General features: G+C 45.9%; 1 protein-coding gene across 2 annotated transcripts in view; it reads right to left on the reverse strand.

The window, feature by feature from the left end:
- FBXO31 (F-box protein 31) overlaps positions 1-14,765 on the reverse strand; it is a 236,951-nt gene that overhangs the window by 159,479 nt on the left and 62,707 nt on the right. The window lies entirely within an intron of this gene.

Here is a 14,765-nt window from a genome sequence, read left to right on the forward strand (position 1 = left end):
TGTGGTGCCAGGCATTAACCACTGGCAATTACTCGCAATCAATCAAACAAGCTTTATTCGATTTCAAGTAATAAAATCATAAAAGCATACAAACAGATAAAAAGAAGTTCATCATCTAATGGTACAATAAAAATACATCTATGTACAGCAATCCACTATAATTATACTGGTAAATTCATGCTACACTTTTAATCATATAGTTCTTCATTAGGAGAGATTATCCGTTAGGTTCTTCCCGGGATTCACTGGTTATTTGCTTTCCTGGTCCTAATTACGTTCTTTAAGAAACCCACCATGGAACCAATACAGTAAAAGCTGTCCAACATCTGCAAATAAATAAAAGCAGGACGGCATTGCCTCCAGCCTCCCTTTTTTAGTAATGGTTTTAACCATCTTTGCCGTTCGGAGGAATAAAACTTACAGAATAAAACCACATGAATCGTACTTTGTTGTGATACATTGTCACACAGACATTGGCTTAACTCTCTTGACCATTGATGTTTGGGTACGTAATTAGATGGTGGAAAGTCCCGAATCTAAATCTGGTCAAGAGATGTCTTTCATATCTGCTCGGGACATATTGAAAGAATGGTTGAATGTTACACATGGTTATAATCAGTTGATGATAGATCACTGTAGGTTTATTCAAGGTAAGAGCTAACCTATTATCTTCTAGATGAGCCATAATGATTCTTTTGAACACTATGCGTTTAATTGTGTTCAGACTGTCAGGCAGGGAGAAATATTCGGGATGTCCAATGTCCTGCATAAAGTTCTCAACATAATTCAGCCATAGAATTTTACGGGTGTTATCTAATTTCATGGCATCCCTCATTATATCCCTGTTAAGGGCGGCACTCTCTGTAGTCCAAATTCTGTGCCATAAAAGAGCTGGACGGGCCCTAATCAGGTCAGAAATATGTGTAACTCCCAGCTCGGAATGACAGTTAAAAACTGATGCACTGTTTGGGACACTTAAGAGGGAGCTCAAGAAAGCGTTTTCCGTTCGCTGGATTAGGGTACAGTCTTGGAATCCCCAAATTCCCGCTCACGCATTTTGCGCAATAGATCTTTAGCATGATTTCCAAAGACCTTTTCCCTAATTTGTTTGAAAAATTAACAAGCATTTACAATGCACCGGTTTCGCCTTTGAAAAAGTTAGAGCTATTGGCATTGTAAATGACAACATTTTTATGTATGTGTTGGTTTTGAAAACCGATAAATAAATGGCACGGTCATTTACAATGCCAATAGCTTAATCTCCCGCAAATGCCACACACAAACACACAGACCCACTCAGAGTACCACACACATACATACATACCTACAGAGCCACACACACACAGAGAGCCACACACACACACATACACAGAGCCACATAACACATACACAGAGCCACATACACATACACAGAGCCACATACACATACACAGACACACACACAGCCCCCCCACCCCCGTTGGGACGCTCCCTCCAGGGCCAGCATGGACGGGAAGTCCTTGCAGTTTGAGATGCCGGTTGAGTTGGTGATGCAGGTCTTCCACAAGTTGGACCAGAAGGTGGCCGTGGTGATGACCGTGCCGTCGATGCTCGACACCTTCTAGTAGTCGGTGGGCAGCGTGGAGCAGACCAGCACCCGGCCCGACAGGGCCAGCAGGAAGGCCACGATCTCCCCCGCCATGCTGGACATGGTCACCGGCGAGGGTCACAGGGCACAGGTGTCAGAGCTGAGGGCACGGGTGAGGGCAGAGGGCACGGGTGAGGGCAGAGGGCACAGGGGCAAGAGCTGAGGGCAGAGGGCAAGAGCTGAGGGCAGAGGGCGAGAGCTGAGGGCACAGGGGTAAGAGCTGAGAGCACAGGTAAGAGCTGAGAGCACAGGTAAGAGCTGAGAGCACAGGTAAGAGCTGAGGGTACAGGAGTCAGAAGCGGGGCCTAGGAAGAGCTGAGGGCACAGGGCAGGGTAAGAGCTGAGGGCAGAGGGGTAAGAGCTGAGGGCACAGGTAAGAGCTGAGGGCACAGGGGTAAGAGCTGAGGGCACAGGGGTAAGAGCTGAGGGCACAGGGGTAAGAGCTGAGGGCACAGGGGTAAGAGCTGAGGGCACAGGGGTAAGAGCTGAGAGTACAGGGGTAAGAAGTGAGTGATGGCCCGGGGTGAGATCAGATGGCAGAGGATTTAGAGCTGAGGGCACCTGCGAGGGCAGAAAGCAACGCGGTAAAGCACCTTTACCTGCGCTCATATTTACTAAATTATCTTATCTGAATACTTTATAACTCATATTGCACAGGTGGAATTTGCTCGTCCTTCACAGTATGCTTAGCAGGGGTCAAATCTGGTAAATGGTTCCGGTGCTGGGTAATTGTGCACAGACATTAGTAGCGGCCAGCGAGTATGAGAATGATATTCACACTGACCTTCCGGTGCGAAAAATACACTCATGACGTGTGTTGTGCAAAACTCTATTGCACCATTTCAAACCTCCATAGCACTGACGCCATGACGGCAATCAGATCACCAGATGTTTATCACATTGTGTAAGTGCAAGAGACGTCACACCCGTCTCCGCCTCCCTGGGTGGAAGGTACAGAGTTAATGTTTCACCTGCTCTGCACTTCACCCTTCCTGGTTGAGGAATGCGACCAGCAAGTGAGATCAGGCGAGGCCACCCTTCGAATGGGTCATATACAGCCAGAGCTCACGTGATGGAAGGGCTGCTTCTAACCAACAGGGGCCTCTCCCATCTTCTCCCACTATTATTCCCCGCAAATATACACATTTAATTCACAAGTATAAGAGACTGGGTAATACACTGGTGCCCGCAGCCACATAAAGCACAATCAATCAATCCGTATGTTTGTAGAGCGCTTATCGTCACCCGTGAGGGTATCAGGCGCTACATTTAAAAAGTGCAAAACTATTCAAAAGAAAGGGCTAACTAACCTACAATTGCACGCAATTACTGTTCTAGTTAATAAAGGTGAGTTTAAGTGAGATTGTTGAAATCTGAAAGGTAGGGCTAAAACTAAGGTATCGTTGTTTAAAAAAAACAGAATTCCGAAAGAGATCTGAAAGGTAACCGTGTAGCTAACGAAGACTTAATTTCCTGCTCGAATGGACAAACCAGCAGAAACAAGAGCGGCGCCTATTTCAACCTCACAGCCTATACACACCACCTCATGTTCAGAGCCGACACCAGCTAATTACATACCGTTCCACCCGAAGGACGCCGGGGGCAGGGATTCATCAACCCATTCACCTTGTCTTATGCATCTCTACTTTCTCTTCCAGGTGAGCTCTCCCACCGGCCTCTACTCGCTCATTGTCCATGTGCTGAGGTCAGTCTGAAAGATTTGTGACCTGATTTCAGGTAAATCTATCAAGATTACCTAAAAGAAGCGGGAGCCAGGCAATGGAGATATCCTGGCCACCCACTGCTTCGATGCCTTTCCTAAGCCACCAGGTTTGGAGCTTTCACGAGGCGACTTAAGGAAGCAGCAGCCTTAGGGAACCAAATTACAACACAAATAATATGACTTAAGGAAGCAGCCTTAGGGAACCAAATTGCAACACTAATAATGTTTTTTAAAAGTCCTATGGGAACGGGCACACGGACAGCGGGAGGGGGGCGGGTTAACGGGCACACGGACAGCGGAGGGGGGGGGCGGGAACGTTGGAGCTTTCACAAGGCGATTTAAGGAAGCAGCCTTAGGGAACCAAATTACAACACAAATAATTCGACTTAAGGAAGCAGCCTTAGGGAACCAAATTGCAACACAAATAATTTTTTTTAAAAGTCCTATGGGAACGGACAGCAGGAGGGGGGGCGGGAATGTTGGAGCTTTCACGAGGCGACTTAAGGAAGCAGCCTTAGGGAACCAAATTACAACACAAATAATTTTTTTTAAAAGTCCTATGGGAACGGGCACACGGACAGCGGGAGGGGGGGCGGGTTAACGGGCACACGGACAGCGGGAGGGGGGGCGGGAACGGGCACAATCAAAAGGCAGAAAGCAAGAAAAAAAAGGGAGCGTAGCAACTCAGTTAAGGCAGCTCCTTCATAGCCCACGGGCCCCCCAAAATCCGGAGGGGCTTCTCCCAGCCTGCAATGGAACCATGATCCCGGAGAGCGAGCTGGATGCGAGCTTGGTGCTCCAAAAAGCGAAGACGGCGGGAACGGGCACACGGACAGCGGGAGGGGGGGCGGGAACGGGCACACGGACAGCGGGAGGGGGGGGCGGGAACGGGCACACGGACAGCGGGAGAGGGGGCGGGAACAGGCACACGGACAGCGGGAAACGGAAAACAGACAGAAAACAAAGACAACAGCCACGAGCCACGGACAAGAATACACGGAGACACCAGACCTAGAAAAAAAAAAACGAGACGACAGCAACGAGACACGCAAAGACGTAAAACAAACAGGGAGACGACATGAGACGGGGTAGACGTACAAAGTGGTAAGAAAATTATAAGAAAATGCTGCTTACCTGATCGCAAATACAAAGTACTTTCTGGCAACTTAAATCTCGCAGCCCACTCCGGCAAAAGACACATCGAAAAAGACCAAAACATGACGAAAAAAAACAACAAAAAAAACCATCTGCCCACTGCCGCAATGACGTTGTTAAAGTGGCGGAGAGCGAAACAATCTCCGGAACGACCACAAATCTGCTCGGACAATGACTGACGCATCTCTGTTCCAATGGAACAGAGAGGCGGGTAAAGCCCCATACTGAAACTCAAAAGATTTGGCCTGCGCGAACACTGCTGCGCAGTGGACGCCAGGCGAAACCTAAAAAGGGCCGCTATAGACTTCATATATAATAAATTCCTAGCCTTAACTGCTGGTACCCAGGAACCTGTCCTGTCAAAAAGCACGCCCAAATAACTAAATGAATGGGTGGTTTCCACTTCGCTCCCCCCCCGCCTGAAATTTTCTTATCTTGTTTTTAGTTGTCCCACAGGACATCACAAAGCTTTTCTTAGCATTCAATCTCAGACCAAGCCTATCCATAAAGACAGAGTAAAAAGAAAGTGCCCTCTGTAAGCACACTTGGCTGCGGGCCATAAGGTCAGCATCGTCGGCATAAAGGAGGGAAGCGATAGGGAGGGAAGCGATAGGGTTGGGAATTTACATATGGCGGGTCCCTAGTATGCGACACCAACTCCTGTTCCAAGGCATTTGTATATAGAGAGAACAGGAGTGGTGCCAACACACATCCCTGCCTTACGCCTTGTTCTATTTAAAATGGGGCAGTGCACTGTCCCATGCTTCCATATCGGACCTTTGCCGTGGCTCCAGTATAAAGATGCCTTAAAAATTTAATTAAAACAGGGTCAACTTTTAGTTCCTTTAGCACCCCCCATAACTTTTCGTGGACTATGCAGTCAACAGCCACGGGGAGGTCTACGAAGGACAAATAAAACTGCCCAACTTTTGTTTTAGAATATTTGCCAATTAAAATGCTTACATTTAAAATCTGCTAGTTTGTGCCTAGGCTGGCCCTAAAACCATATTGGACATCACTTAAAACCTCATTTTCTTCGGTCCATCTCTGCAATCAATCTAGGATAATCCTGCCTGCCACCTTCATCAGAGAGCCCAACAAAGATATCGGGCGGTACCAGGCAGGATCATCTCGATCGCCCTTTTTTAAAATGGGGACCATAATAGATTAGGACCATGATTTAATTAATCCTCTCTCGCAGCATCCTTGCAAAACCCTCGTTAAAATGGGGCCCCAGACCTCCAAGTTTGACTTGTAGAAGTCAATCGGTATCCCGTCAGGACCTGCCGCCTTTCCACTCTTGCTAGCAATAACTGCGGCATTTACGTCCTGCAACGAGATATCAAGTTTAATAGGAATAAATGAATGGTCAGCATTCACTAGCTCAAGCCGCTCAAGATTAGCCTCGTTGGGCTTCTGCTTTGCGTAGACACTAGAGAAAAATTTCATCCAAGTCTGTTCGCATATCGCTAACTCGTTGGCTGGTGCGTCAATTGCATTCACAAGAAAGGGTGCATTTACTGCTGCCCAAAATTTCACGCTATCATTGGACTCTGCAGCTTCACTAAGATCCTTCCATGCCTTATCTTTCAGTTCTGAAATTCTGGATTTCCTTGCTTCGTTATACATTTTCCTACATGCTCTTATCTTGACAATGTCTCTCACCTCGCACTGTAAGGCAGTTTTCAAGTTTTTATAACTTGGCATGCAATTTTTGTCAAACCAACCTTTCATAGTTTTGGGCGAGCCTTTGGATTCTTTGAACAGAATGTTTCTAACAATCCCCGTGATACTATTAAAAGCAGTTAAAACTTCATCATGCGTTGGGCTATCACTTAAGCATATCCAAATGGGATCTAATGCCTTAGCCACTATTTCTGTACTCAGTTTCTTCGTGTCCCTGCTACCCCAGCGTACAGTGTAATATCCTGTAACCATGCTAATTTATTACCATTTCTCTTCGACACCCAGCCTGGGATTTCGTTTGGGTGGGTGGCGTAGGCTTTCGTGAGGCCTACAAATCTATTTGGAATGATAATATAATCTATAGTAGTGTTGGCACCGCTCCCTATAAATGTATGGGCAAAATCCACAGCGAGCATACACAGACGGTTTGAAAATCCCAGATCATTCTTAAACATAACTTCATTTAACAACTCGCCCTTGATGGTATGTTGGAAGTGGAAAGATGCGTCATCGTGAGTTAAACCACACTTCCCGGATCCTGCCGCTGGGCATAAGTTTGCATTAAAATCCCCGCCCCAAATAGGTATAATTTCCAGGTTGGGCTTTGGATCCGAGTAGGCGATGTCTTTACTTAACTTCTCTAATAAGACGCCCAAATGCCCAGTTTCAATGTTATTGTAAAAATTAACAAGTAACAGGGCGTAAATACAATTCAATTGTTAAAGGACAGTCTGAAAAAAAGTTTTCTGAGCTAACCATCTTGCTCCTATGTGTGGTCAGTAGATTAGAGATATACATACATAGCCCTCCTTTGGGCCTACTGCTAGATGATTGAATGGCAGGGGTATGAAATGTCTTATACCCATTTATATGGGTACTTTCTATCGCCCAGGTCTCCTGGAGACACAGGACGTCAAAATTATTTATAAAAGTCAGCCAAGCTTGGTCGTTAACCTTATTCCTTAGACCTGCCACGTTCCCAAAAAGAATTCTACATAAACCTATTTGAATTCCAGTTAGGCTCGTGTTACCACTTCCTTGGACATTGGAATTACTTGGGGTACCTGTAATTTCTTCCATCTGTGCCTCTAAGGCTAGGTTCTGTAGAGGGGTAATGACCATGGTATCTATATTAGGGATGTTACCGTGTACATATTGAACCCTATCAATTGGACGTCAATCATTCTCGTCTAGGGACGTAAGGGGGGCAAAAACTGTTTCACACGGCCATTCTATAGTATGGGCCGTCCCGGTTCATCATGATACACTGGGTTATTGGTAAGGTGTGGTTTATAAAAGAACCCCAGCGGGCGCACTTGAATGCCAGAATTTGGTAAATTTAAATTATGCATTCTTAAAAAGACTTTCCTGACTAGTTGTGGTGAGAATAATGATAATACTATACAGTCTCCTTCATATGATTTAGTGCACTTGCCCACCCATGCCACCCTCCTCACCACCTTAAATTCTTTAAAAAGGGCATTTGTAAGACCTGTCCTGTTTCCCAGCCAATTAATAGCCGTTTCTTAATGCCTGCCAATTTTCCACAGTTACAGTAGGAAGTTGTGGGGCATTAACTAAAACAATAGTATATGGTGTCGCCGCTGGGGGGAAATTTACAATTTACCATAGAGTTCCTCTCCATAAACATTGTTGCCCCCCTTGTTGTTATTTACACCACCCCTTTGTTCTGCCCTAAGCTTCTTGTTCTCTCCGTCTAGTACGTATGACCCTATGCGCGCTTCACTCTGGGTATAACTTATCAGGGAGGTTAAAAACACTGGGTCGCTGTTCCTGGCACTCACCTCGCCCACTACCCTCCTGGGTTATTTTATTTACAACTGTAATGGATTCCGTGTTGGGCCTAGCTGGCTGTAAATATCCAACCGGAGGGTACAAGTTTGCCACATCTTTGCGTGGTGTATCGTTATGATTTGCCCCCAAGAGGTTCCCAATGCTAAGTTCTATTTTATCCAATCTTAGGCCAAGGGTATTGATGGATTGCATCACAGATTCTTTTAGGTCTTTTATAGCATTACAGACTTCTGCCAATTCGCTATGTATATCAGCTGAAAATTTCGTACCCCTCAAGGGGGCCTGGTCCCTTTGTGTTTTGCTCCTGCCCCCTGTCCGATCCCTTTGACCTTTTTGTCTGGGTCTTAGAAGATCTTGGAGTATGGGCCGGGCCTGATGTACTATTGCAATGTCTCTACTGGAGTTGTTAACTGCCAGGGATTTTGGCGAATTGCAGCTTTTCTTATGAGGAGGTATTTGATTACTTTCTGAGGAGACATTTAGGATATTATCAGGGATTTCCTGTACACATCCATTGTTGGATTGTGTGCAAGTAGCATTTATTAATGTCTCTTTCCCAACCACTGTAATACCACAGGTATCGGTGCTCAATTCGCTCACCGGCTCTCGTTGTTGGGGGGATGGGGAATTACAGATTCATTATTTATTGTTACCTCTAGACTGGTAATCTGTCGCTCAAAATCTCCAACAGCCCCAGTTAAATAATTTAATAGAGCATGTTGATTTTTCTGTGTTTGCTAGGCGCTTTAGATATCTGACTCGCAGCCTGCTTCCTTTTCCCCATATTTTCCCCGATAGCTAGCAGGACCTTTGCGTTAAAATGTACAAACCTTTTAGCCTAACTAAACAATTGTACCTTCCCTCTTATCAACCTTTAAAACCATTTTTAAAGTATAACCAGATGTACAGTTCCGTAGAACAAGATAAAATACAGTTGGATTCAAGGTAGGCCAAGCATACACACTTTGGGAGCCCCACAGGATGCCGCGATACAAAGTGCAAAATGCTTAGTTCAGATTCCAGACAGGATAGCAGCGAAGAAAAGGGTCGTAGTGTGCAAACTGCAGTTACTTTAAGGTGCTTCCATAAATATCAATAAATAAAATGGCCACTGTCACAATACCTTTCAGTTAAATCCCAAATTGCAAATGTCAGAGGGGTTGGCGAGCCCGGCCTCTTCTGGTCTATGACGGGCGCGGATAGGCCCACCCTAGGCCCGGGCACGCCCGCGCGCGCCCGCGCTGCTTGAGGGCCGCGCTGCCTAAGAGGGCCTCCAGCGCCCTCTGATGGCGTCCTCAATGTGAGCCCCCGCAGTGCCTGCTGGATGTTGAAGTCGATGACCGCATCCGCCTGGCTGTTTCCCTCACGGCGGTGTGGTGTAAGGCGGCGAATCGATTTATCCCCGGAGGACCAGGTAGGGTCTGGGCAGGAAAGTGCTAAGTGCAGAATAAAGCCATTTCCCTCACGGCGGTCAGTCCAAAGGAAGGCACGTCCCGCGCTGCGGGAGGGCACCGCTGCCTAAGAGGGCCTCCGGCGCCCTCTGAGGACGTCCTCAATGTGATACAAAAGGGGATGATGGACGGAGCATTTGAGCAAATCAAACACTCACCCCCAGTCAACTGATCTGGGTTTAATCCATCACCATTCTTTAGCCCACTCAGCCACCCCATTTCAGACATGGCTATATGCAAATCAGTCTGACCCTGTGCCTCATGGGAACAGTCCAGCCCGAACTGCCAAGCCATGTCTTCCATGGACCGGAAACAAGCATCCTGGGACCAGTTTCAGATTCATAATCCTCATCAGCCAGGCTATCTTGAATCCAGTGGCCAAGTGAGCAAAGGACTCACGTCTGAGCATACCCTGCCACACTTAGGGTGAACAAAGCGATACAAAAGGGGATGATGGACAGAGCATTTGAGCAAATCAAACACTCACCCCAGTCAACTGATCTGGGTTTAATCCATCACCATTCTTTAGCCCACTCAGCCACCCCACTTCAGACATGGCTATATGCAAATCAGTCTGACCCTGTGCCTCATGGGAACAGTCCAGCCCGAACTGCCAAGCCATGTCTTCCATGGACCGGAAACAAGCATCCTGGGACCGGTTTCGGATTCATAATCCTCATCAGCCAGGCTATCTTGAATCCAGTGGCCAAGTGAGCAAGGGACTCACGTCTGAGCATACCCTGCCACACTTAGGGCGAACAAAGCGATACAAAAGGGGATGATGGACGGAGCATTTGAGCAAATCAAACACTCACCCCCTAGTCAACTGATCTGGGTTTAATCCATCACCATTCTTTAGCCCACTCAGCCACCCCAGTTTAGACATGGCCATATGCAAATCAGTCTGACCCTGTGCCTCATGGGAACAGTTCAGCCCGAACTGCCAAGCCATGTCTTCCATGGACCGGAAACAAGCATCCTGGGACCGGTTTTGGATTCATAATCCTCATCAGCCAGGCTATCTTGAATCCAGTGGCCAAGTGAGCCCCCGCAGTGCCTGCTGGATGTTGAAGTCGATGACCGCACAAGCCTGGCCGTTTCCCTCAAGACGGGGCGGTGTAAGGCGGCGAAGCGATTGACCCCCGGAGGAGCAGGTAGGGTCTGGGCAGGAAAGTGCAAAGTGCAGAATAAAGCAGTTTCCCTCCCCGCGGTCAGTCCAAAGGTATCTCATTATGTAATAGTAGCTTGCCACCGCAAAGTGGACAGTAGCGGTTATAGCCATTAGCAGCGAGCAGAAACTCTTAAGTACAGATGATTATGCTATTTCCCTGTAAAGCACTTAATGCTGGACTGAGGTGGCCCTAAAGAGCTGGTAGGTGGAGAATGAACGAGGGATCAGATGAGAGGGAGCCTTGCCATTAGAATGAGCTTCCCCTAAATGATCGCATTACACCTGCCGGCTCAACATTAGTGAAACCACCAATAGACTGTGTCATACCATCAGGGCTGGTACTTGTAACTTTGGACAAGCATTTACGCAAGATGAAGTCATAAAGGCCACAGTTACACAGAAGAGCAGGAAGATCATGGCATGAGGCTGACATTATCCTAATTCATATAAAAGGTGTTACAGGTAACTCAGCAAATTACTGACCATTATACTGAATATATTCCATCCAAATGATCTATGGTGAGCTTATTTTAGCTAGATTGAAGTAATGATTAACTTTTCTGAAAAAGGAATTAGGCTCTTGAAATGTTTGGCCTCCCTGTCGTGCATGAAAAACAGAAAAAACAAGTTGCTCCTTTTGAAATTCCTTTATGTAATTGTACCCTTTGCTAGCCCAACAAAGTAATGGGGTGGCCAATATTCTCATCCTGATTTTTCTTCTTCTTGTAAAGAAAAGATTGAAATCTGTTTCCATTATTTTCTTTTTAGTCCTGCTTTTTTGAGCCTTCATAAACGCTGGTTAGAACACATTTTCAGAAAACACACAAGATGATGGACGGAATGTTGCACAATGGCAAAACATTCACCCCCAGTCACAGATCTGGGTTTAATCCATCGTTATTTTGCTCACCAAGCCACCCCAGTTCAGGTCATGGATCACAGGAAGGCCCTGGAATTTCTAAAATTGGCAGCTAATCTTGTAACTTTCCACTCAGTATGTCAATATTTTAAATACTCTTAGAGGATTAAATGTAGGTTGAGAGCCAATTGAGAGATCTTAATTTCGCACCAGCACAATTTATTAGCGGAGACAATTGGATAACTGAAATCATTTGGTGTTATTCAGAGAGCAATTAATGTGAAGGTACTATTTCCTACTTTTCCTAGTTTATTCCTCTGTCCCACCTTCTTCTTAAGTCAAGTGCTCTTAAACACGCCTATAGTAAGATGGAGCAGTAACAAATGCTAATTGCTCAGGACACATAACAAAACAGTTCCAGATTGTTGAACTGTGTCCCAAAATACCTAAAGAGCTCTACGCTCTTCAGTTGGTTAGATCTGCACAAAACAGCTGTAGCTTTAAGACTGTTTTGACCCTTTCGATAAAGTACCTAGCAGATTACATAGTATGCAGTTTATGTTTTTAGGTCTCGCTGAGTCATTGCGCATGCGCTGCTCGGAGAGACATTTAGTAGGGGCTTTGGGAAGTGCTCCCAAAGCGACGACCAGCTTGCTAGAACGCGCAACAAGCACATGTGCTACTGCGTGCGCTCCCTTCCGTGTTTTAGCGCATCATCGCGATCACTTTTGCTTTCACAGCGATCGTGATCGCGATGACTTTAGTTTTTTAAATGGCAGGCAGCACTAATAACTCTGCTTCGATCACTAGCACAACTGATGAACACCACGTAAACATAGTGCAAAATTCTTCTGTATGCCATTATACAATAAGGATTCTCCAAACGTCCTGACACCAACCTACGTGGTATCGATTGCACAGGTTATGCCTTACTACTCTGCGCATGTCAATCCTCCAAGCTGGTCGCCCTGTCCTGAGACAGGCAGTACGTAAATGCCCCTTCCAAAATCCCCAGGCTGCTTAACAGGAAGAGACATCACCATTGCTCCGGAAGGCATCAACTCAGCCGCATGCGAGCCCAGTCTTCAAGGCCCTCCTTGTCGCTTGCTGCAGCACTCGAAAGTCCCGCTCTACAAACAGTTTGAACTACTTGTATTTCCATGCCTCCGCGGAAGCACAGTGCTACAACAAACGGAAGCCCGGGCGGGCTACTTACTGCCAGCTTGATGCCGAGAAGTGTGTATCCCTGGCAGAGCGGACTAGATAAGCAACACACGCCGAGGTGTGTGGTTCCTAAGGAAAACCGAACCGGATTTATTTGGCAGTTCCTGGTAACTGGGTGCGTATTCCTAGTAGCTTTCAATTCAACGCCGGGACATTTAAAGAAGACAACCAGGTGAAGAAGAGTTGCCCTATTTTCATATGATTATAGCTATGTCATTCGTGATGCGAAAGCTACATGGTTGCAGTTGTCCCAGCCATTTAGTCCATTTAAAAACATCTTCCAATTATATAGTATGATGGTCTTGGTAATACATTGTATTTAGTTTAGGATACAGGCAGCCTTCCATTCATAGCTCAATGTACTCATCTCGAAGCAAAGCTCTCTATACCCAGCTTTCTCACCACAGCTTTCTATAGAGAGTATTCTCAACACGACTCAGCATATCATCACCTCGTTTTCGGTTGTCTGCATACATAGGATATGCCCTCTTCACAAAACTATACACACTTCCTTATGAGCAGCTCTGTATATGTAGGCCATTATATACATGTCTCTACATACAGCTCTTTGTTCATGCTCCTCTTGCAATTCTCCATTCACACTTTCCACGCACACAGCTCTTCTTTTGTAGTGCAATCTACACAGCACTCTACACACACACCTCTCTCTACATAGCTTTCTGTACCGCTCTCTACACACAGCACTTTATAGATAGCTCTACAGTTCCCTTGGTAGTAGTCTATGAGTCTGCTGTGTACACACAGCTTGCTTTGCATCCCCTTAAAGTCACAGCTCAGCGTTCCAGAAATGTACCCACAGCTCTCCACACCTCGATAGTCAGCCCACCTGTGCGGGGTTACAAAAAGGAACGACAACTTTTTGCTGTCGCAAAACAGCATCGACGCTGCATTAACAAATGGAGACAAATAGCAGAATATCGCAATATGCAGCATGCTAAATAGCTCCTTGATGCAAAGTAGCCCCCCCCAGGCATGTGCCGTGATTGATTTGCCCCCACCCTACCAGTCAGTGAGAGACACCGGCCTGTCGTGAAGCCTTCTGATTTCCCTACAGGCCAGAGAGCCTTTGAATTATCCATGGCCAGCGACTGGGCTGCCTGCCATCCAGTGTGTGTGCTGAACAGGCCTCCTGACTCCTTGAAGAATATTTACTACAAAGACTAAAAATGCGTGCATGGATAGGTAAACTGCCCTGTGTACGGCTTTGTGTACTAATACATTCCAAACAAGCATTGGCATAGCCAATAGGTCTCGCTTTTGGGACCTTGTAAGTATTTAGTTATGCAGCAAATAGCCTTAGTGCAACAACATCAACTGTTGCATGGCTAAACACTTATAAGGTCCAAAAGGCGAGACCTATTGGCTATGCCAATGCTTGTTTACATGGGTATGTAACAATGGGGAAAGATATAGTTAGATTTAAAACATCTTACTCTGCATGGTTATAAGACACTTTTGTTGTATCTGCCTCCAAATGATCAGATTCTTATGTTTTGCCTGGCTCTGCATCAGTTTGTTCTGCTAAATAAGACATCTTGTGTACTCACCTGGGCCCTTCCTCGGCTTTCTCTTTTATTAATATCCACATAACAGTTAAACAGTCGACTGGGTGTCTTCAATCTATTCTGGAGGCCAAGCTAGATATTAGTTTTGTGGCAGGAATCTGGTTCAAAGAAAGCTCAAGACCAGATAGAGTTTATTCTACTTCCACATGGTTTAACTTCCTAGCCACGATCATACAACATAACCAGGGAGCATTGTGTTGATTCACCGTTCTCATAGTAACGATGTGGTGCTTCATCAACCAGCTTTCTCTGCTGTGGAACATCTTGCTTGTAATTTACTTTTTATTGCCCAAGTACACAATAAAAAAATAGTATTAAATATGTTTACTACATGGCTAACCAAGAAATATTACCAGCTCTTTCCTAGATTTTATCTCTATTATTAAACCTAAATTTAAAAATCGTCTGATTCAATACCTAGATAGACGATCACTCTTTATCAGTGGCATGGCACCTAACAGACACCTG

This window comes from Lissotriton helveticus, chromosome 12 (assembly GCF_964261635.1).
Source record: "Lissotriton helveticus chromosome 12, aLisHel1.1, whole genome shotgun sequence".
Taxonomy (NCBI): Eukaryota; Metazoa; Chordata; class Amphibia; order Caudata; family Salamandridae; genus Lissotriton; species Lissotriton helveticus.